Below are 21,396 nucleotides of genomic sequence, written 5' to 3'. Positions count from 1 at the left end.
TGTTGCCATGGCTTTTCAGTAGTTTTAGAAAATCACAGCCAGCTGCAGGTAGGCATAAAAAGCTATTTTTTTAAAACTGCAAGTACATATAAAATATATTTCTTCTAGCCAAACCAGAGTTACTTTTTGCATTCTATAATTTAGTATTTACTCATCCAATACCTTAGCCAAATGCTTTATAGCTCAGCAGCATGTACACATATGCCAGATGAAAAATTTGACTTTTATGCAAATCACATGGCTTGAAACTTAGCTAAACAAATTCTGCAAATTTCATATCAGTCATTTGTTCTGCATCTCATTGCCTATATTTACCAACCACATAAAAGTGGCACGACTCCTGACCATTTTAGCAGCTGAGAATTTAGTTATGGATCTTCTCTGCACTGTCAGCTATTAGATAGTGTGATCACAGTTGCTGTAAAGTTGCTTAAGCACCCCTAAATTGCTTGGATATAGGAGATCCCACCTCCAACCCTATGCACACACATTAAAATATGCCACCCCATTTTCAAGAAAGTTGGGATGCTTTCTAAGAATGCAAAACATTTAAAATTTGTAATTTGGTAATTCTTTATACCTTAGGTAAAATTACAAAGATTTTTAGTGTTTTCACCAACAAACTTAGTTCTATTTGATACAAACATACACATAAACAAATTTCGAAATTGATGCCTGCAACAGACTCCGAAAAAGTTTCTCTGATCCTCTTCTTCATTATGTTCCAGACATTTTCACTAGGATACAGATCTAGATTGCAAGCAAGCCAGTGAAGCACAAGGATTCAATGTCTATGAAGCTATGAATCTAAAATCTTTTTTTTATAATTCATGCAGAATGAGGCCTGGCATTGTCCTGCTAAAATATATATGGAGTCCTGGGAAATGATGTTGTCCTGATGGGAGCATATTTTATTCTTTCTGGAATTCCTATGTACGTCTCTGCATCAATTGTGCCTTCACATATATAAAGATCCCCCATATCAGATTTTTTTTTTTCATGTCTCATTAAGAAGATTTTCCTTCACTTCCTGTCCAGTAAACTCAACAAGAAGGAGGAAGATATCTTTTCAATGTGAGGGAAAATGCCTCCATTTGTCTTCTTTGGAAGATTTCCCTTCTATTCCTGGTGGCAACTCAAAATTTTGGATTTACCCACACTGACACCGGCAAGTAGAACAAACAGAGACTGAATCTCTCTAACAAAGTATTATTATTTTTTATTGAGTTCTAGCTCTTTCACATTCTATCCAAGTATAAAAAAACAAGCTTCTGCTGGATGTGACTTTTGATAAATTGAAGTAGATTGCATTATGGAATAAATATCTACCAGCATATCTCATCTGTACAAATGTCGTCCAAATTCCATAGCTGACACCAGATATCTAGGACACAGCACCCAGTTATAACCCAACACAGCCTACAAACCACACTCAGAAATAGGGACCGAGGGGCTTGTTGGTGCTCAGCATCCATATGGGCTTATTATATCTTGCCGCCTGTCACGTTGCAGTCCCAGCAACTGGCACACTAGCTGTCACAGAGGATTAGCTTGCCGTTGTGCGCACACTTTACTCGAGGTCCCTCGCTGTCATCCTCCAGAGCCCGGGAGCGCAGGTTGAAGATGATCGAACGGCAGCCTCACACTTCAGCCCTGCAGATTGTCACTTTGTGTCTCTTTATTCTGGTGGCAACACCATGCTCCATGCAAAATGTCACCTCAATTCTTGTCTGGAGAAGGCATTTGGGTGTAAAGGCCGTTTAAAAGACACAACAGAAGAACCTTCATGTCCTGCCGTGACAATAAGCATATAAATATGAAGATGAACATGACTAAATGACAGAAATAATTAGCTCTGGAGTAATTGAAGTCATTTACTGTGACAGTCAGGAATAAAAAACTATATAGACACCTACTATCTTTTGGGATTATGTACAGTAGATGTAAACCTTAAATTAATGACATTCTGGTTTCTAAATGTTTTATAAATAGTTATTTAATGCTAAATACTTGCAGTTTTTGGTTTTGAAATACTTGTTTTCATCTTTTTATATACTTTGTTGTTAATGTGGTCTCCATGCAGCCACTTCTTCTCTACATTGATTTATTGATTGCATTGTATTTCTCAGCGAAGGTCTGCTGGTGGTGACAACAGCTGGCCATGCCTGTGTTATGTTTGCTGATATAGCAACTTTTAGTTTTAATGGGAAACACATGTGATAGGGTGACAACAAAGCCATACAACCAGAAGACAATGACAGAGCATTGGCACCCTCTAACCGTAACAGACTAAACAAGGACCATCGTGGAAGGATTGCCGAGTATTATTTCAATATTAGCTGCAGAATTAAATAAACTTAAATATTACTGGCATGTTAAAGCTGGAATGAGAATTCGAGGGTTGGGTCTATTTTAGTAGCCATTGTTTCTGGTTGTCGTTAATTACAATTGTCAGTATGTGGTCATCATGATAAAAGAAAGTTATCTCATTGAAGAGGAGCTTCAAATGTAACCTTAAGGATTGCTGCACTACACAGAACTACATTTCAAAAATAAAAAACTGTGAGCAGGTAGGTACTTTACACCAGAAATGACAGGAGATATCCTTTCTGTTTTAAAAATAAACTAAACTGCCTGTTTCCAGTTTTTTAAAAGAGCACTCACCTCTCCTTGCTGTCTTGGGTACCGGCAAACTTCAGCTAGTCCTTTTCCCGGTTCAGGCCAGGCTGGAATGATGTCACCCTCAAGCATTCGCATGGGAGTTTATTTATTCCCAGCAGTTGGGTAAGCTGGCATCATAGACTGAGCTGTGCATGCGTGTGTACATTACAGAAAAGATTGTGCTGAATGCACATGTGTTATTGAGAAACATGCTCACAGCAGGAGAAGGAACAGAATAACCAAATCAATCAGCTGCAGTTACTTCATTGCTCAATTACAAGCTAGCAGACTGTATGTACAGCGCTTGTTTGTTTATCTGTCACTCTTTGTTGCTGGAAACGAACATTGATATGGTCGTTTCAAGCTACGAAAATTGCACATGTGTAGAATTTATTGGGCAGAAACACAAATCCTTTCACAGATAAACTTCTTCCATAAGTGTATTTTGAATGTGAATTTAGCTGTTTTTTATGGGCTTTAGATTTAGAAAAAGCAAATATAAATACAAAATTTTAGTAAAAAATATATCCACTAATAAAACATTTGTCATTTCATATACTTCCTTTAAGAATGTTAAAAATCCTCTTTTTTGTGATTACTATAGTGAAATTGTATTGAAAAGTTTAATTGTTTTTCTTACCACCAGACCTTGGAGGAGGGTTTGAGGAGGATATCATTCATACCTAGATCCAGGGTCCAAAAGAAACCATAACATATTATTAAAGCATTACCTGCAAAAGTATATGCAGAGTAACTTTCAACAATTAAAGAACAGTTGGATCCTAGTTAAATTTAAATAATAAAAACGACTCAGGGCCCCAATGAAATAGTAAGAAAAAAAAATGGCCCAAAAATGCCCATTTACCATGCCTGATGTATATCTGTTCCTTGTCCTGCTTATATGGGTAAAGGAAATGTTCAGAGGGGTTTAGAGAGAAGACGATATTCTGCAGTTCAGCACCAGACAGATTACTGGTCACTGTGCAGATTTACCTAGCTGGCCATTTGGGAACAAAGACCCACTTTAAATATAAAAATGTTACATTTGATTGGAATCTACAATTAAACACCATCAAACTTTTTCAGGCTTTGCTTCCACATTCAATACTGTATAAGAGGAAGACAGAATTGCAATAAACGCAGCCATTGAATCAGAAATGTGCATAGATCTAATTGGTGTCAAAATTGTAATTAACTTGAGTGTGACCTCTAGACGAGAGGCGCTGTGTATAGATAGAATAGTAATTATCTTAGAGATGTGTATGATGACCTAGTGCTTAATGGTAGTAAAATTAAATTCAGGTGCTAGAAGACAAAGAAATAAACTGCCGCAAGTCACCCAAAGCAGAAGAAATATAATAAATATAATAAATAGAATGTATAGTGTATGTTTAATAAGTGTACATTTTGGGCCTGATTTATTAAAGACTGGAGAAGATAGACTATTATGAAGGAACATGGGTTATCCAGCAAACCTGGAATAAATTTAATTTGGGCACTTGAGATTTGGGCACGTGACCAGGGTCCCAACGTGACCTTGCCTGTTGTTTAAATAGAAGTGCTTTATTTAAAAAAATAAATTATTTAAAAAAATAAATAATTTGCTTTTAATTGGCATTTTTTTCAATCCTATATCCGAGAATTGATGGATCACCCAGGTTCTCCTGAAATAGTCTTTTTTGGTCTTGGAGAGCTTTAATAAGTTAAGCTCCATGTTTCATAGTATTTAAAGTTCACTGTGGATGAGACAATTCATTTCTTTACATCCAGTGTTCCATATATATTCCTATTTAATGGGCAGAGCTGCATAATATGTTGGCGCTATTTAAATCCTGTTTATTATTATTAATAATAATAATAACATATTGACAGAATTCCTCTTAGAGAACCGTGAAAGGTCCTCCATGCTCTGTTGCCCGCATAGTCCACCATATGCAGGAGAGGGATACATAGCAGGGTTAGGCTTTTTTCCAGACACAGAAAACCAATCCAGTGATCTCTGCACAGGCATTGGTATGTTTATTAAATTGTAAGCTCTTCCAGGCAGGGTCCTCTCCTCCTGTATCACTGTCTGTATTCGTCTGTCATTTGCAACCCCTATTTAATTGTACAGCTCTACATAATATGTTGGCGCTATATAAATCTTGTTTAATATTAATAATAATAATATTTGGTGCTGATCACACAAGGCTTCCAAACACACAGAAAGCAGAACAATTTCAAAACAAAACTGAGCTGTATCCCAGCACTCACTAGAACAGTGTTTCTTAACTTTTTTTTTATCATGGGGTAACCTTTTGAAATAATTTTTAGGTCTTTAGGGAACACCCAACTATAATTACGATATTCCCAGCACATAGTGTATAAGTGTGGTGCTCAGTGGGAGGAATGCTTCTTGTATTGCTGGCCAGTGGGAAGAATGCCACCCACAAATATCCAAAGAGATCATTGGAATCTGATTGACCTGAAAGTACAATTTGCTCATTGCTCAAAGAACCTTCAGCAACCTCTGAAGGAACCTTTGGATTTCACAAAACCTTGGTTGAAAAGTGTTGCACTAGACAATATTATACAGCCCTGTCAATCAAACTGGAACACTGGACTTTATATACATATATACAATCCAGTTTTCAACGTTTGCCCTTTCTGACCCTAATCAGTAGATTATGACAACACTGTTCAGTATTATGTCCTGTGCTCAAGGTACTTTAATCAAGGTTCCTTGTTCCTATGTTTACTAAGATCCCATTACTAACTGGCAGAACAAACAGTTTCTGACAGCTCCAGCCTCTACTAACTAAAAAGATCTATCAGCGTGGTTCCTGATCATGTGATCCCGATGAAAGCTATGACAAAGTAGGCAAATGTAAGCTGACAGGTTGGCAAGATGCTTCTATGAAATCCTGTAATGGTAATATACAATATAAGTATTAAAATATATATCTAAATTCTAAATATTCTTCAATAATAAAACAAAAGTATACAACAAAAAGGCCTAACATGACCTTTTAATAAATAATTTTGGTAAGCAATTTTTTTTGCTAAACAATGGAGGTCTGAGCATCTAGGCTTTATTAAACTATGGTCACAAAAGATTGGAAAACGCAGATTCCCTTTAACTAGAAACATATTTTACCATAACCAGCTATAAATAAATTGTCATATGATTTAAACATTTTTAGCACAACCATAAGGCACTGTCAACATGTATGCCACAAGGATAAACCCACTGTGGGACCTTTGGGATTAAAATGCCAGGTTGGAATTTTTCTTTGATGTAGGAGAGATCATCTGAACATGTTACTCTGTGTACAGTATGGAGAAATGTACAATAGCACTAAACGTTATAGTAAAAGAAGGTCAACCCATGCAAATGTGATATTAAAGTCATAGGCAGAGTTTCCAATATTTTTGAATATATTGTAAGCTTTTCTGGGCAGGGTCCTCTCCTCCTCCTGTGTTACTGTCTGTATCTGTCTGTCATTTGCAACCCCTAATTAATGTACAGTGCTGCGTAATTGGCGCTATAACAATATTGTTTATGAATAATATTATTTAAACAATAAGATCTTCCTGTCCGGATTGTCTGTCTGGGGGCCCTTGGGTATTCCAACCCACGTTTGTGTGCACCAACCCCTCCTATCTCATATCTCCATTATTTAGGATAAATACAGTCCACCAAGAAGAGATGGACTCCCTCAAATATTATTGCAGAACTCTTACAAAACTGTCACCCATCCACATTACATAAAGCTCAGATCCTCTAAATGACTTTTAAATAAAAGACTTACAGGGAGAATTAAATTTTGAGTTTTGACATCATCTTCTATGTTCCAGTGATTATGTAAGTCCTTTTGATGGTAATTTATCTACTTTGATAATATAGCTTTTAAGGACTCCCAGCTTTAGATTTGCCTTAACCACGCATCCATTGATGTAGTTCTTCTTAATATAGAATGATAACACCTCTCCTTGTACAGCCAACTTCAAAGACATCACAGGTGGCCAGACATATTTTTACTAAGAATGACAACTGGTGAGAGATCTGCCATTGATCATTTGCATTAGTTTACTATTCTAAACTTTGCAAGGAGAAAGTAATGCCAGACAGGTTATGGTGAATTGACCTAAAAAGGACCAAAAGAGCCTTCCTAAAACAGAAGGTATCTAAATGTTTCATTTCATCACAAATCCTAAAAATAATCAAAAAGAAAAATTACAGGTTTTTGGAATATGTAGTAAAATAAGTCATGGTAAAATTTGCTGTCCTGTTCTGGTTTATTGAGGAGCTTTTGGTACCAATAGCCAACAAACCTCAAACGACAGTATGAAGTTTGGAATAAATTGGCTATAGTTGGTCAAGGGGCATAAAGGAATGATTTTCATGGTTTCACTTGGTATCTTAAACTAAGAAATAACCTTTCAATCAATGATATATAATAATACGTTGAATTTTAAGAAAGTCTACCGTGTCATGTAAAAAGTACAAAATAATTAGCATTTTTCAAAGGATGCAGATAATATTATGACTTTGGTCCTTGCAACTTTGACATTTTTTGGTCAGGTGACTCATTGCAGCAGAGCCACCCAGAAGAGTCTTCTGTTTACCATTATTGAGTTGTTCATCTTTGGCATTCTGTTTAACATTGTTTCCCAGATTTTGTTTATCCCTCATCTTTTTTTATGCTTGGTTTTATAACCAGGCACATAGCAGGAAAGGGTTAAGTGTCGTCCCTCCCTCAGCGCAGTGTGCTTGCCCGCCTTCCCGCATCGCCTTGTTCGCATCCAACTGTTTTGACATGCAGACAGCTATGGATATATAAATTACAAAACACATTGCAAATGTCTGTCAAATTTCAGATGCAAATTAAACAACAGGAAAAAAAACTGGTGTTTGTGTTTAACAACTGACAGCTTCATTAGCATGAAAAAAATAAAGTTTATGGAAGTAATTATTCTAAATTTCATTAGTTTGCTGTGAAAACACTTGAAAAAAAAATGAGCCCCATCTCCAATTTCCCATTCTGGGAACTGCATAATATTACTGAAATGAGCTCACACAGTGTACACGAGGTGCTGGCACAGCTACTGAAACAGTTTTCCGAGGATGTATTGTGTGCAGCAATTTATCCAACTAGATTGACGTACAGTATAACTACAAACCATGCATGTAGGTCATATGTAATACTGGAGAGTGATCTAAATAAAAAGATAGCAACCATCATTTTTCTCTCTTAATGCAGAACTAAACTTTATTAGAAAAAATTGCTCAAATTGGTTCATTATTGCAAAAGGGACAGGCAATGTACTTTCTTCAACAAAGTAAACGTACCTGCTTGTTCTTAATGTTACCTAGAGATACACTGAATGGTGCATGCACAGCTCAATGTATGATGCCAGGAATTTTGGTATACCCCCCATTGCCTGGAATTGATGAACTCCTGTCTGCATGTGTGAGAGTTACATCATTCTTGTTTGGCCAAATATTATGGTTAAAGAATGTGGAGGAATGAGGAGTGGGTGAAGGTGGGGTCCCCTGACACAGCAAGAAGAGTAACTAAATTTGTGATTAGGCAGGTAAGTTTATTGCCTGGCCATTCTGCAATAATGGTTCTGCCTGCTCATAAGTTTTTCTTAATGAAGTTTAGTTCTACGTGGAAACAAATGTGAAATGCAAAAACGTTCTACCAGGCAGGTCCTTTATTGCAGAAGATACAGGTGATATCTCTTATGCAATAAAATAAACTTACTTGCATGATCACAATTTTTTACTTTCACTCACCTGTGATCGCTCTGATGAGTGCAGCTCTACTTCTGAGTATTTGCTCTTTGGCCATCTTGATTTCCCAGGCCAGGATGATGTAGCTTCTGTGTTCCTGGCATGTCCAAGTATCCTGTACTGAGCTGTATGTGCTCATCTCAGTGTATTAATAAAAGAAGATGGCTAATAGGCGGGTAAGTATGTTATATTGCAAAAAAGGGCATTGCCCGTCCCTTCTGCAATGAAAACTACTTGCAAATTTTAAATGCAAAAAACTTTAGCTCTGCTTTATGAAAATTAGAATTAGATATCTAGTCAAAACTTTTAAATTATCATGATCCTATAATTGTGTGAACCTGAATGGCTAAACCTGAAGTCATACTTCCCAATTTTTCCTGATTTGGTGCGACTGTCTCTCTTTCAGAACTCCTTCTGCTCCTCTTTCTTCCTCACTTTTTTGGGTGTATCAACATATAAGTAATCATGGACAAACTGCATTTGAATACAGACCACTTTGGAAAATGTTCCCACATAAAGGTGATACTAAATGACAGACAGGTCAGACAGCACATAGTGAAAGAAGAGGACTAGGACAGCACAGAGTGTGAGGAGAGGGCTGGATGACCCTTCAGCCTTGGTAGCCTATAGTAGCCCTTGTTACCCTTGGTAGCAAATACCTGCTTCAGGTTTTAATGCTTATTCTGTGCTGGGAAATGGGACTAATTATTTTTAGCACAGGGTGGGACTATCTATAAAAGAAAAGAAGGACTGGAGTTCAACATGAATACACAAAGGTTTAGCCAATGTAGCCTCCTATAGTTAAATTAGGGAATCCATATTGCCTACCTGCTTGGGGGTAGAGTTTCTTGACCAATCACTATCAGGGCATTTCATTCCTCAGTTCATCATAAGCACATACTTCAAACCTTTCCAATACAAACCTGCATGTCTGTACCAGGATAATTCTTAAAAATAATCCTTCAGCAATGAACAGATTGTGCACGCTTGGCCAACCACAATGTAATGCCTGTGGCCACCTTTATGTGCCCTGGGCATGCTTTTTTTCCAGTTTGAAATATCATCAGTCCGGCTGACATATGGAAACATTTACATTGGTTGATGTCACCAGATAGCCCTTCCTATATTGCAGTTATAGTTTTCATAATAAACATAATTATACCAAGTGGTTCTTTAATCGGGTAACCTATCTCATCTCACCTTCATAATAAACAGCGGTGAACCCAGCACTCGGTGTGAAATTAGATGCGGCCTGTGAGGCAGAAAGGAATGTGACCTCTTGTAGCCTGGAAACTGTATCTAATTCCATTAGACTGCTACGCTCTAATCTGTTAAACTGTGATCTAAAAAAGGCCTTTTAAGTTCAAGAGATGTGGGATTGGCAATTACAACGCTGCCCATCTGGTTGCAACATCTCCTGACTTTCCGTAATGCAATTATGTATTCTAAATGTATGTTTTTACTAAGTATTTCATTAGACATTTTCAATATATTATAAATCTGTTTCTACAAGTCATTTCACCATATATTTATAAAATACAATTAAAAAATCCAGGAAATAAAACCCTATAGTGCATATTTAAAGAGGACGTAAACTGTAAAATCAAAGACCATTGTGATTCTCCGATCAGTGAGTAGCTCAGCTTTTAAACTGATCCCACTGTTCTGCAGAGAGCATGTTATCAATTATTTGGTCATATGCCAATGTGATTCTAAACTTAATTTTTTACAGTAAATGGATAACTTTTTATATCTTTTATCTACATATTATTTCAGAGGGTTAGGTACATTAAAGTAATTTAATTGCAAGCAAAATTTTAGATTTGGGGTAACCAATGTTTTTTTTTTTTCTATTCCGTGCCTATGTGGCAGTGTGCTCTTTTTGTGAAACTCATATTACAAATGTTTATTGGAATTTTATAAGAGAAGATGATACGTATTCATCGGACAGTCGTCACAGACACATTTGTGTTTTATGAGCAGATTCTCACAAGTGTAAGTTTCTTCCTCTCCCATTAATAAGGTAACAGATACATAAGGCGGATGGCAGTGCGGGCTCTGTGCTTTGTGTGTCTATGAGATGTCTTGTCCTCCCTTTTAAATACTTCTGTTCCTCATCCAAGAGTCACATTCCTTCTGGCTTCAGATCACATTTCACAGAGATGCTGAATGCCCCACCAATGGCATTTATTTTCTGCTGGGATATCTGGAAATATCTCTTTCAACTGCTGAACCCTATGTTTCCTGGGAGCGATCATATCACAACATTCCAGAATCCAAATAGTTCTTCTACCTGATTCCTCTCTGTGTGTTGACAAGCATATTCCTGCAAGTTGCTTGGCCCAGGTTCATGAAATCCTCCACCTTGTACAGTAAAGAATGACACCTGCCAGATAGGATGGCAAGCGTTCTCTTCTCATATTTAATAAAGGGATTGTGAAGTGTATTCTTTATCTTATTGTTTCTTTCCTCCTCTCCTCTCTCGCTCTCTCTTTATTCTTTATTTCTAATTTTCTATTTTATGTAGTAATTTAGGAGTTTAATTCAGAGGAATTAAACTATTTTGACTAGAGAATGATTGTTGGGGCCAGACTGGTGGTTGTGACATCTTATAAATTGCTGAACTCTCTGGGTTTTTTACACTATTAAGATATTACAGAAAATGGAAAGAAAAAAAGAAAGAAAGAGGAGTAGGGAGAGACAGCAGCAGAGAACGCATGAGAAAAAAAAAGAGAAAATTAGAGAGAAGGAGAAAGGAAAATAAAGGAGACAGAGAGAAATAAGAGAGACTGAGAAAGAGAGAACTCTACTTTCCTTTCTCTCACTCCCTTTTTCTTTATCCTTCTTTCCTGGACTATTCCCTGTAATGTCTTAAAATAATAGTGTAAAAAACCTGAGAGTTCAGCAATTTATGCGATGCCTCAACTACCAGTCTGGCCCCAACAACTATTCTTCAGGTAAAGAAATTAATGAGAAAAAGAGAAACAAGAATAAAATATATATATGTACTTTACATTCTTTTATGAATATGAGAAGAGATAAAAGTTGTTTTATTACACAGTCTTGTACTATTGTTTAAATAAAATACTTTCCAAGTTTTACATCCTTCCTTGCAGTGCTGCTGATCCATTGCAGCCACTTTCTTGCTTTATTTATTCCAGTAATGGCTACAAAGTATTTATCAAACTGTTGGTGACAACTCTGGGCCAAGTCTTTAATATGCCCAGGATGGCCATTATAGTGGAAGAACCTTCATGGTACTAGACATTATTTTAAAAAAAGCTCCAGATTTTAAAATATGGAAAATTACTTTTGCAATTACACTAAAATGTTAGAAAATACCAGTGTATGAGATTATAGTGGTTGTGGTTCCTTTAAAAACATTCTGAGAAGGGTAGAGTTACACTTTAAATACACTTTTATTTTGACTCAAAACATTTCTCTTCAAAGAACGGGCCATAAGGACCCCTCACCGGTCCTGCCACTTCCATTTCCTGTGGTTGTGACATTGATGGGACCCAGGGGCAGACATGGAAAAACACCTCCTATGAGGTATGCAGAGCCACAGTGAACGGCTATTTCCTGCGATTGAGAAATGACGAGAGAAATTGGAGCAATTATCAGGCATTTTACAAAGCACAACCTATAAGAAAAAAATTAAATTGTAAGAAAAACAAAAAGTTTCTTTCCCCTGTCAGTTGGCGGGGAGGTTTCCCACCGAGATCATAATTGCAATTTCTGTTCCACATCATCACGCGCTCTCCCTCCTGGAGAGATAATTGTATTGATTACATAACGCTCTTGTCATGCCTCAGACAGGTCTACCCATCTCCTCTCCTGTGTAATGCCTGTTTTACACAGCCTTACATGTAAATTGTCTTTTCAGATCTCAAAAAAAGTGTCACGACTTAGATTTTAGATGTTGTAATATGATGTGCCAATGTTCAACATAATTTAATCATGCTGGCATGTTTAAAATGAAACCTATATACTTCTATAAAAAAAATAAAAGCCAAAACAGGTTACCTATAAAAAGTTACTATACATGCCCCTCAAAACCCCATTGCCCCCCCACCACCTTTGCCCCCTTTGTCTTAATCACTGTGTATGTTTAGGAATATCTTCCAGAAGCACTTCTTACTTCTTACTCCATTAGGAGGGAAGCACTTACTTCCCTCCTAATGGAGATCTAGGCTGGGTAGCCCTCAACATACTGTAGGTATTTTACTTTTGTATTTCCACAAGCCTGAGATTCTTCCTTAAGGTACCAAGGTGGAAAATTAATGCTACCCAAACATCAGGGAAGCCAAAGCATCAGCATGACATCCAGAGAATTACCTATCCCAAAAGGAGAAGTCAGCAATGATAGCCTCCATTTTTCTCCAATGACAGGTTCCCTTTATCCGATTTCTGCAATTCATGAATCAATGTGCTCACTCCCTCCCTCTGTGTGCCAGTGAAACCTATAGCACAGGGTGGAGAACATTCTGAGGAATTTAGACAAAACATCATGTAGCAATATTATGACAGCCTGTTCACACATAAAGCAATCAGTTTCCTGGTAGTGTATCATACTGGTAGATGCAGTCACATAACATGTGACCGCACCATGTGAGGCCACATGCACTAACTTGTACTGCATTACATCAACGATGCACGATACTAATCAACAATTAAATATGTCTGCCTGTGACACAAAGCTGGCCCTGGTTTTGCATGCGACTGATGGATATATGAGCTCAGCTGCTTTATTAGTCTTAATTACACACGTGACTTTCACATTTTGGCCCTGAAGAAAGTGCACTTTGCTAGGACAGGTCCCTCCCTGGTACACCGCCGTCTCGACAACAGATTGGAATGATAATTACTTTGAACGTTTAGTATGGATGGGGCCGAGCAGAAGAATGACTCACAGCAATTATACTAACAACTCCTTTTATCTGGCATGTTTACATTCATCTCTTTGGGTCAAAAACAGTTTCTGGAATACAAATGGGAAGCAAGACGAAGCACCCGCTTGACAAGCATTGACAACACGTATCCATTCATGCCGGCCACCCAACAAACACATGTGCAACTTCGTAGACAGAGGGACTCTTATATCCAAGTGTCTGCAATACAAAAATGTTTGTGGTGCCTAATAACAACAATTGCTTCCTTTCATTCTTTCTTAAGACTTACTTCCTTTAGAATATATGTTTTTTATTAGGAATGTTTTTCATTATGTACCACACTACTCCGTCACTTAAAGCTGAACTCCAGCATTCCTTAAATCCTACGCAAATGCACAGGCTCCTCTCCTATACTGACATTGCTTACCCTGATATCACTGCATACTCTGAGCTTTTCACTGTGGGCCTGATTTATTAAAGCTCTCCAAGGCTGTAGAGGATATACGTTTCTCAGTGAAGCTGGGTGATCCAGCAAACCTGGAATGGATTTCTTCAAAGTCACTAGCTATTTGCTAGTAAAAGTTTTGAATCCTGGACCAGATCCATTCCAGGTTTGCTGTATCATGCAGCTTTATTCATAAAAGACAATAAAAAATCAGACAGAGCTCACTTTATTTCTTGACCCATGGACATTTATTCAGCTGAAATCTTTGAGGATGAATTATTCCACAGTGTCTGCAGATACAGAGGACAGAGTTTTTGCTTTAAAGTGTATTTACAGCTTGTTAAGAATTTGTAAATATTCATGGAATGGCAACAGTTGTAGCCAAATAAATGAAAATCCTGCTTGCTCTTTTTTTGGTGCAGGTTCTGCAAATCACATATTCCATTGAAAGTTATAATGTATGTAAATAGGAACAGAAAACACGTATACATGTGATAAAGGTGAATAACTATTAAATATTAAAATTTGTGAGGTCCACAGCCTACTTTAGTTTAAGCATTGCTGTAGAACATCAGTCACCTTCTACAGTTTCTTTTATTCAGTTATCTGTTGATTGGGGAACACCTGTTTGGGAATGTAGGAGAGGTATTCACAAAAACCCCCACTTCAGTCTCTTACATGTAGAAAGTTCCTCATTGTTTGGCATGACATCCTCAAGGGGAGTCCTATGGAATACAGAGTCCTATGGAATACAGAGCAGGTGAAATCTCGTGGAGATCATGGAGGGATGGGGGAAGCTTTAAAATAACTTTTAGATCTTCAAAGAACTTTTTCTATATTTGCTATATCCACAGTTCCAAGTACATTAGTACTTTAAGTACATCTTCCAAGTACATTAAGTACATCTTACATTGTTGGTCAGTGGAAAGAATACCAATCTTCCCTGCCAAAATGTCAGTGGTAGCTGACTTGAGAGGCACAAATCTCTCAAGGAACCCCCAGCAACCTTTGGAGGAACCCTGGTTGGAAAACACTGCTCTAATTCATTGCGAGAGCATTGTTTTGAAAAACTCTGCCTGGAATGCATTCTTTATCTAAATGCTGTGGGTGGACATCAGGGTAAGTTGGGTATAATTCTAACATTTATTACAGATACCTTTTATTATCTATATACAGCAGGTGATTTGGGAGGAGACCAGACTAACATAAGTGGACCTTCAATTATAGTGTAAGGTCTGCTTTAACTAGACATAGATAAGTGTGTCCAGGTTTGGTTCATTCAAATCAAATGTTGTTAAAATTGTTTACCCAACAGGAAGCATTCTCATTGGTCGGCAGTTTTTTTTATGAAGTATATCATGGATTTATAAGCCATTGGAAATACAGTGTACCCTAAAAACCAATTCCCATCCTATATTTTACCTTGATCTTATCAAAGTGGCTGGCAGGTGAAGCATCAAATGGGGGCTGGTTGTGATGGTTACTGCAGGATCAAACTCAAAAAGCATCCCTAAAATGACCAGGTAGATCACATATAGCAGCATGTGTAAGATATAAGGTGAGCAGTCTGTTGATGTATATATACGATATCATGTTAAATGAGCCTGGCAGCTGTTGAGAATTTCCTGGCATGCCTAGAGTGAAACATTATTCCTCCTGTATACAGTGCTGTGTAACATGGCCTATTGTTCACTGCAGACAATGCTGCGACTGCGGGAACACCAAACTGGGAAACACAAACGTAATTCCTTTCATACAGAGCTTGGAATTTAACACAGACCTGAGCGGCTCCTCCAACAATGAAACATTGTGCGATGGCCAGGAGGCATGGGTTCTGAAAAGAATGTGAGCCTCAGTCTAGATGGGTTGTAATGAGAACCCTAGGGAACCCTGGAGAAAGAAGCAAATCTAAAGTAAAATATAGCCAAAAATATATTACACGAAATGTATAGTATTTCCCATTTTTTTGTAGATATATATATAAGATTGGCTGCATAAAAGGTATTGTATCTACGTGTTTTTTAAGATCAATATTGCTTTATTAAAAGATATTCAAATTACAAAAGACATACGAATTATCAATTCCTAATACTTACACTATGCAGTACTACACAATGGCTGCATTTTACTGCTTCTTCTTACTGGCAAATGTTGATGTCAACTGAACAATAATGTAATATAGTGCAGCTTTCAAGACCTTAGATAAAGTAACTGCACTTGGTTTCTTTTTTTTTAACATTCATGCCTTTATTTTAATCTGATGATCCTGCTAGTAACAGACTTCCTGTCCTAGGGTAACAAAACTTACTTGGGACTGGATTTGTACTTTTTTTGTCTGGGCCAGCTAGCCTGTTCTCAAGGGGTAAATATGGGAGCACTGCCAAAACGAGTAACGTTGGGAACCATGATGGTTGTGGGCAGAATAGCCCTATACTAAGCACATATATGTATACCAATACAATAATATACAATACCAGTGGTCACAATGTTGCCCCCATTTGGCCATGGCAACTTAGGTCATGGCCTTGTGAGAAATACAGCCTTGACTGTACCATGTATATGGGGAAGAGGCATTGCCACTGTCAAGAAATGCCTCCCACTCCCCTTCATACATGGAAGGGAAGGCACAATTTCAGAAAACCATTCACTGATGGGTATGACCAATTTTTCAACCAGGTGCTCCATAAAGCATGGCATATGTGTTGTGATGCATTGCAGCATGGTTCATTGCCTGCTATTTTATATGTATCATTAAAAATGAATGACATGACAATACATGTCTTGTATTACCATGCACTGTGGTCATATGCTGCAAGAAAACATGGTTTACCATATGTTACCATAATACACTGGTCTGAATGAGCTCAGATGGATAGATGGACAGAGACATATATTAGAATGAAGGTTTTCAGTTCAGTTTCAGGGCGCTCGGCCCACTTATATTCACAACAAAAACATCAACGTGACCAAATCTCTAGAGTCATGGCAGAAAAAATGCTAATTAGCCTCTTGGCTCTCTTTCTGACACTCCTTCTGGGTTCTTCCAGCCTATAGGCTATACACAGCTTGTCTACCTGAGCTACCTGGAATCAGGCTGCAACTTCCCCCTGTCTCAAGGAGAGGTGCCCTTTATTATCAACCAGGTGCCTCCTAACTACCCTCAGTTTCTGGCTTGGATGCAGAATCCAGTGCCTTGCCTATCCATTCTTCAGGTCTGGATGCCAGGTAGGGTGCCGCAAATCTGCAACTACACAATTATTCATGACCCTATCCAGGCCCTTTAATAACTTTTCCAGGAGAAATTGATGTACATGATGCCAAATACCCTCTGAAATTGGCATCACATATTTCATTCTACTGCAATAGATAGATAGATAAAAGGGAAGAGGTGGAATATCCTGGATTTTATTTTGTACAAAGGAAAGCAGAACAGTTGTCCTCTCTCACCTGTCTACAGCTTGCACAGAACACACAGTATACACAAGGGCCTCACCTCTGAAGCCGGCAGTGACAGCCCCTGCAGGGTTCCCAAGACACCAACTCTTAATGTTTCCGCATCTCTCAGATTCAAAGGATGTCATAGAAAGGACCACGTCTCTCGCCTTTCCTCTCTTTTTTCATTTCATGCCTCTAATACCATCGAAAATCCAAACACCGTAACATTAGAAGGGCAGACTTCAATAACTTGAGAAAATAGGTTACCTTCAAAATGCTCAAAGGACCATGGCATGTCTGATATTTTCACTGAAAAACAAACAGCAGAAAACTTTCCTAAATCTTTTCTAGGATGTAATATTCCACTTATGAGCAATTTTATTTCCTGTATTTACACAGTGCCAAGACATTGCTCAACACTTTACAAGCCCTTAGCTAGGATGGTGCTTACAGGCTGATTTCCTGACCACAAGTATTTAAGCTGCACATACAGACTGAAATGCAAACTTTAATTGACAGGATGGGTTTGTGTTGCAAGGGAATACAAATCATATGGAGGAAACCTGCACAAATAACTTTTCTGGTAAGTAAACATTCAACCTATACATATATATACAAACAAAAAATAAAACTGTATTTTAACCTTTAAAAAATACTTATACTATTATTTGCCTCTTCTCATTTCCTCTGTCCTGTCAGTGTCAAGTATGTTCAGATAAGAAGTGGTGCATGCTGGGGCTATTGGAGTGATCAAGTTGACCCATGCTGCCCTCCACCCTGCTCATCAACTGTGACCCCTAAATTTATCATTGTGTTAAATGGGGCAGGCCAAGCAGGGTCCAAATAAGGTGCCAATGTTGGTGCCACCTGCAATGTTGATATTGCTAGCAGTATGGCAACACATAAATATTGCTTGCAGAATTAGGCCAAGAATCTGTCCACGCATGGGATTTAAGAGAGGGCAGAGTCTCATATGTCAGATTACTGTAGCTAGAAATAATGAACGAATGAGTGCAGTTCTATTCTTTGGAGAGGGGAGGATAGGCAAGTGGCAACCCACTGCACTCGCTTCCGTCATACCCATTCGGTCATTCATCAATCAACCAGGGAGGAATAATGAGCAGCAATGAAGGACCGTTGTACACACACTAGATTTTCACCTAAGATGGGCAGGACTGTTCTGACGTGTTTAAGTATAGTACTGCCCTTGACCATTGACAATCAATAACCTGTATGGCGCCTTTAAGAATGGGAAAGTGCAAAATAGCTCCATGAAAGAAAAAGGAGTGCTATTATACTTGGAAATGTGATCAGGAAGCCATAAAAGCAAGGGGAGGATGTTTATTTTATCTTTACCAAGAGCAGTCTAGGTCTTCTTTACTGTGTATCACATTTCTGCATAATGCTGATTATTTGGGAAGTATTATTTCTCCCGAGCCCAAATAGCTCAATTTTCAGATTTCCGCAAGCTGTCTTATCTCCAGGTAGTAATTTCTATTCTAAAGTGGAAACACAAAAGGGAAATAAGTCAACACAAAGATGTGATCAAAACCAGTTTTCCCGTCCTTATATTTAACACCCCCCACCATCACCACCGCCATCCTTTGTGCTGACAGTATTAGAATGTGGTGCAGTGCGTTGTCAGTTTGTATGGGAATCAAGCACAACGTTTAAGGATACACACACCAGAGCGGAGAAGTTCTTCACAATGATGTTTCATTACTTTGACAACACATAAAACACACGTGCTGTTCTGTGGTGGATTCTTAAGAACTCAGCGCATATTTTCAACCTCACATATTTCATGGAATGCCCAGGAGATTGGGAGGAAAGAAAAAATAGAGAACCGAAGGACGCTTTCCAAAAACAATGTACCTAGGAAGCTCAGGTTGTGAAATGGAAATTTGCTGCCCGAGGGGGACATAGGGTGATTTCAGCACCATCTAGAAAAGAAAAATACACACAGGTGGTTTTTGTGCTGTGACCGGCAATGGAGGCTGAGAAGGGGAGGAGGGGTGCTGTCGTCATTCGGCTCTTTAGAACACAATAGGAGGGCCTCATGCAGTGTTACCTACGCTGGGGGTAGCAGCCAACATTTGTCATCTCAAAGGAAAGTATGTTTCCCATTTATCCACTGAACTATTTCTCCTGAACGTGAAATATTAACATATGAGCAGCATGGTGGCTCAGGGGTAGCACTCTGGCCTTTGCAGCTCTATGTCCCCAGTTCAAATCTTGGTCAGGACACTATCTGCATGGAGTTTGCAGGTTCTCTCTGTGTTTGTGTGGGTTTCCTCCCACATCCAAAAACATACAGTGAGGTTAATTGGCTTCCCCCAAAAATTGTCCTTAGACTGTATACATGGCATATGACTATGGTAGGGACATTAGGTTGTGAAGGACAGTTAATGACTTGACTATGGACTTTGTACAGCAGTGTGTAACATGATGGCGCTATATAAATACTCTGTAATAGTATTAATTATCACAGAACCATCTCCAACTGTTGGTTCTTAGAAACAGAGACACTTATGGGGCAGTTTGAGACTTTGATCTCAGTTCTGGGGTCTGGAGGGTGGGGAATGGAAACAAAATTTAAGAAATCTCTACAACTATAACTACAATTACAAAACCCAACTCCCTCTAACTAAATAGCCCTTTTACTTGACAGACAAAAAACAGTCACATGATGCTCCAGCCCCAGTCTTTTTTTCCTTCTTCGGGGTCTAGGTCACTGTCTGTGTGTCATAGACACTTCCTATTGGCTCTCCAGAGGTTCAGTCCAGTAGGAATCCAGAGGACACAGAAGCTGTCAACATCAGGGCTGGGGTCAATAATGGACCTGTATCCATAGCCCTGAATCAGCAGTCCTCATACCCAGAAACATTGCTAATAAAGGATCAGAAAGGTGGATTTAGGTGAATCAATCTTGCTTTACAAGGAAATAAGATTTAATTCTTGGGTGGATACCTGCTGATCAGTCACACCTTTGTTTCTGTTTTGGATAGCGTGTTGAAGGGTTAGAACCTTTTTCATTGCTATCTACGTTTTCATTAAAGTGTAACTAGCTAAAAAAAGTGATTATGCCAATAGAACACTGGTTTTAAGGATTTTGCTGAAAGCACCCATTCAATGCTTAACCACAGTACTGTATCAGGACAACAGAACAGGACTGTTCTGAACAGGACAGCACAGGACATGAGCTCCCTCTGTCCTTTCATATAACATAGATGGGATGGGTCCTGTAGTCATCAGAATAATGTAAGCTATAATAGTGATTACGAATGATGCAGATCTTTAATTATTAAATGAATACAAATATTCATTTAATAATTAAATAGGTGGGTATTGTTTTCAATTTATGTCAAATAATTAATGTTAATGAAAGGTAAAGCAGACTTGTACCCAACAATAATAAGATAACAGTGACTTGTCCATTAAACATAAAATACAAGACCAGCAATTGCTGCAACATTTTCTATTAATGCTGAGATTTCCTCTGCAGTACTTTTTTCTACCATTAGAGGGCCATTATCATTCAACCCACTTCCTCTGAGCCCTGGTTGCCCTCATCCTACCCAGCCTGTGATTGGACAGTAAAAGACTAAGTCCATTTCATCCAGATCTGTCTTTCCACCAGCGTGCTTGTCAGTATAAAAACTGTTTGGCTTAATGTACTGCTTTCTGCTCTCATGACCCAGCTCTTTTGCATAGGGACTGCAAAAGGCTGAAAAACAGATTCAAGTACTTATGCCACTTGCATTTAAAATACATTTATTGATTAAAGAGGTGTATCTCCCTAGAGTTCAGGTTTAAAGAGACAATACTTTTAGCTGTTGGAGGTTACAAAAAAATGGTATCGGCTACAACCAGAATAATCACAAACATAAAATGGTGCTACAAAATATCTTTTATAAACCGAGGATCATCAGGGAAAATCTGTTATTGGTAATCTATTTATCCTTGAGATCAGCCAGACTGGGGGGTGTCTGCAGAACATATTGAGCGGTTCCTCCTTCAGATACATTTAAAGAACATGCCCATTATTTGGGAAGCATTGATATACATGAATCTGTTTAACTCTATTCAGCTCTAAGGCCTGTTTATCCCTGGCTAGCCATTTCTCTTACAAAGTAGAAATACAGAATAGGCAGTGACTACAAGGATCTGATCAATACCAATCC

General features: G+C 38.2%; 1 long non-coding RNA gene across 2 annotated transcripts; it reads right to left on the bottom strand.

The window, feature by feature from the left end:
* Positions 1-555: 555 nt before the first annotated feature.
* On the bottom strand, positions 556-18,695 carry LOC140335498 (uncharacterized). 2 transcript variants are annotated; one of them, XR_011921718.1, is made up of 4 exons: positions 18,569-18,695; positions 17,271-17,521; positions 15,558-15,667; positions 556-3,344 (listed from the first exon to the last, which is right to left on the bottom strand). It is a non-coding gene; the product is annotated as an uncharacterized lncRNA (long non-coding RNA). The 2 variants fall into 2 exon arrangements; XR_011921719.1 differs by lacking the exon at positions 556-3,344 and adding an exon at positions 4,155-7,470.
* Positions 18,696-21,396: the final 2,701 nt, after the last annotated feature.

Source organism: Pyxicephalus adspersus, chromosome 7 (genome assembly GCF_032062135.1).
Source record: "Pyxicephalus adspersus chromosome 7, UCB_Pads_2.0, whole genome shotgun sequence".
In the NCBI taxonomy this organism is placed as follows: domain Eukaryota; kingdom Metazoa; phylum Chordata; class Amphibia; order Anura; family Pyxicephalidae; genus Pyxicephalus; species Pyxicephalus adspersus.
The sequence above is the reverse complement of the archived record's forward strand: the minus strand, read 5'-3'. Positions and strand labels throughout refer to the sequence as shown.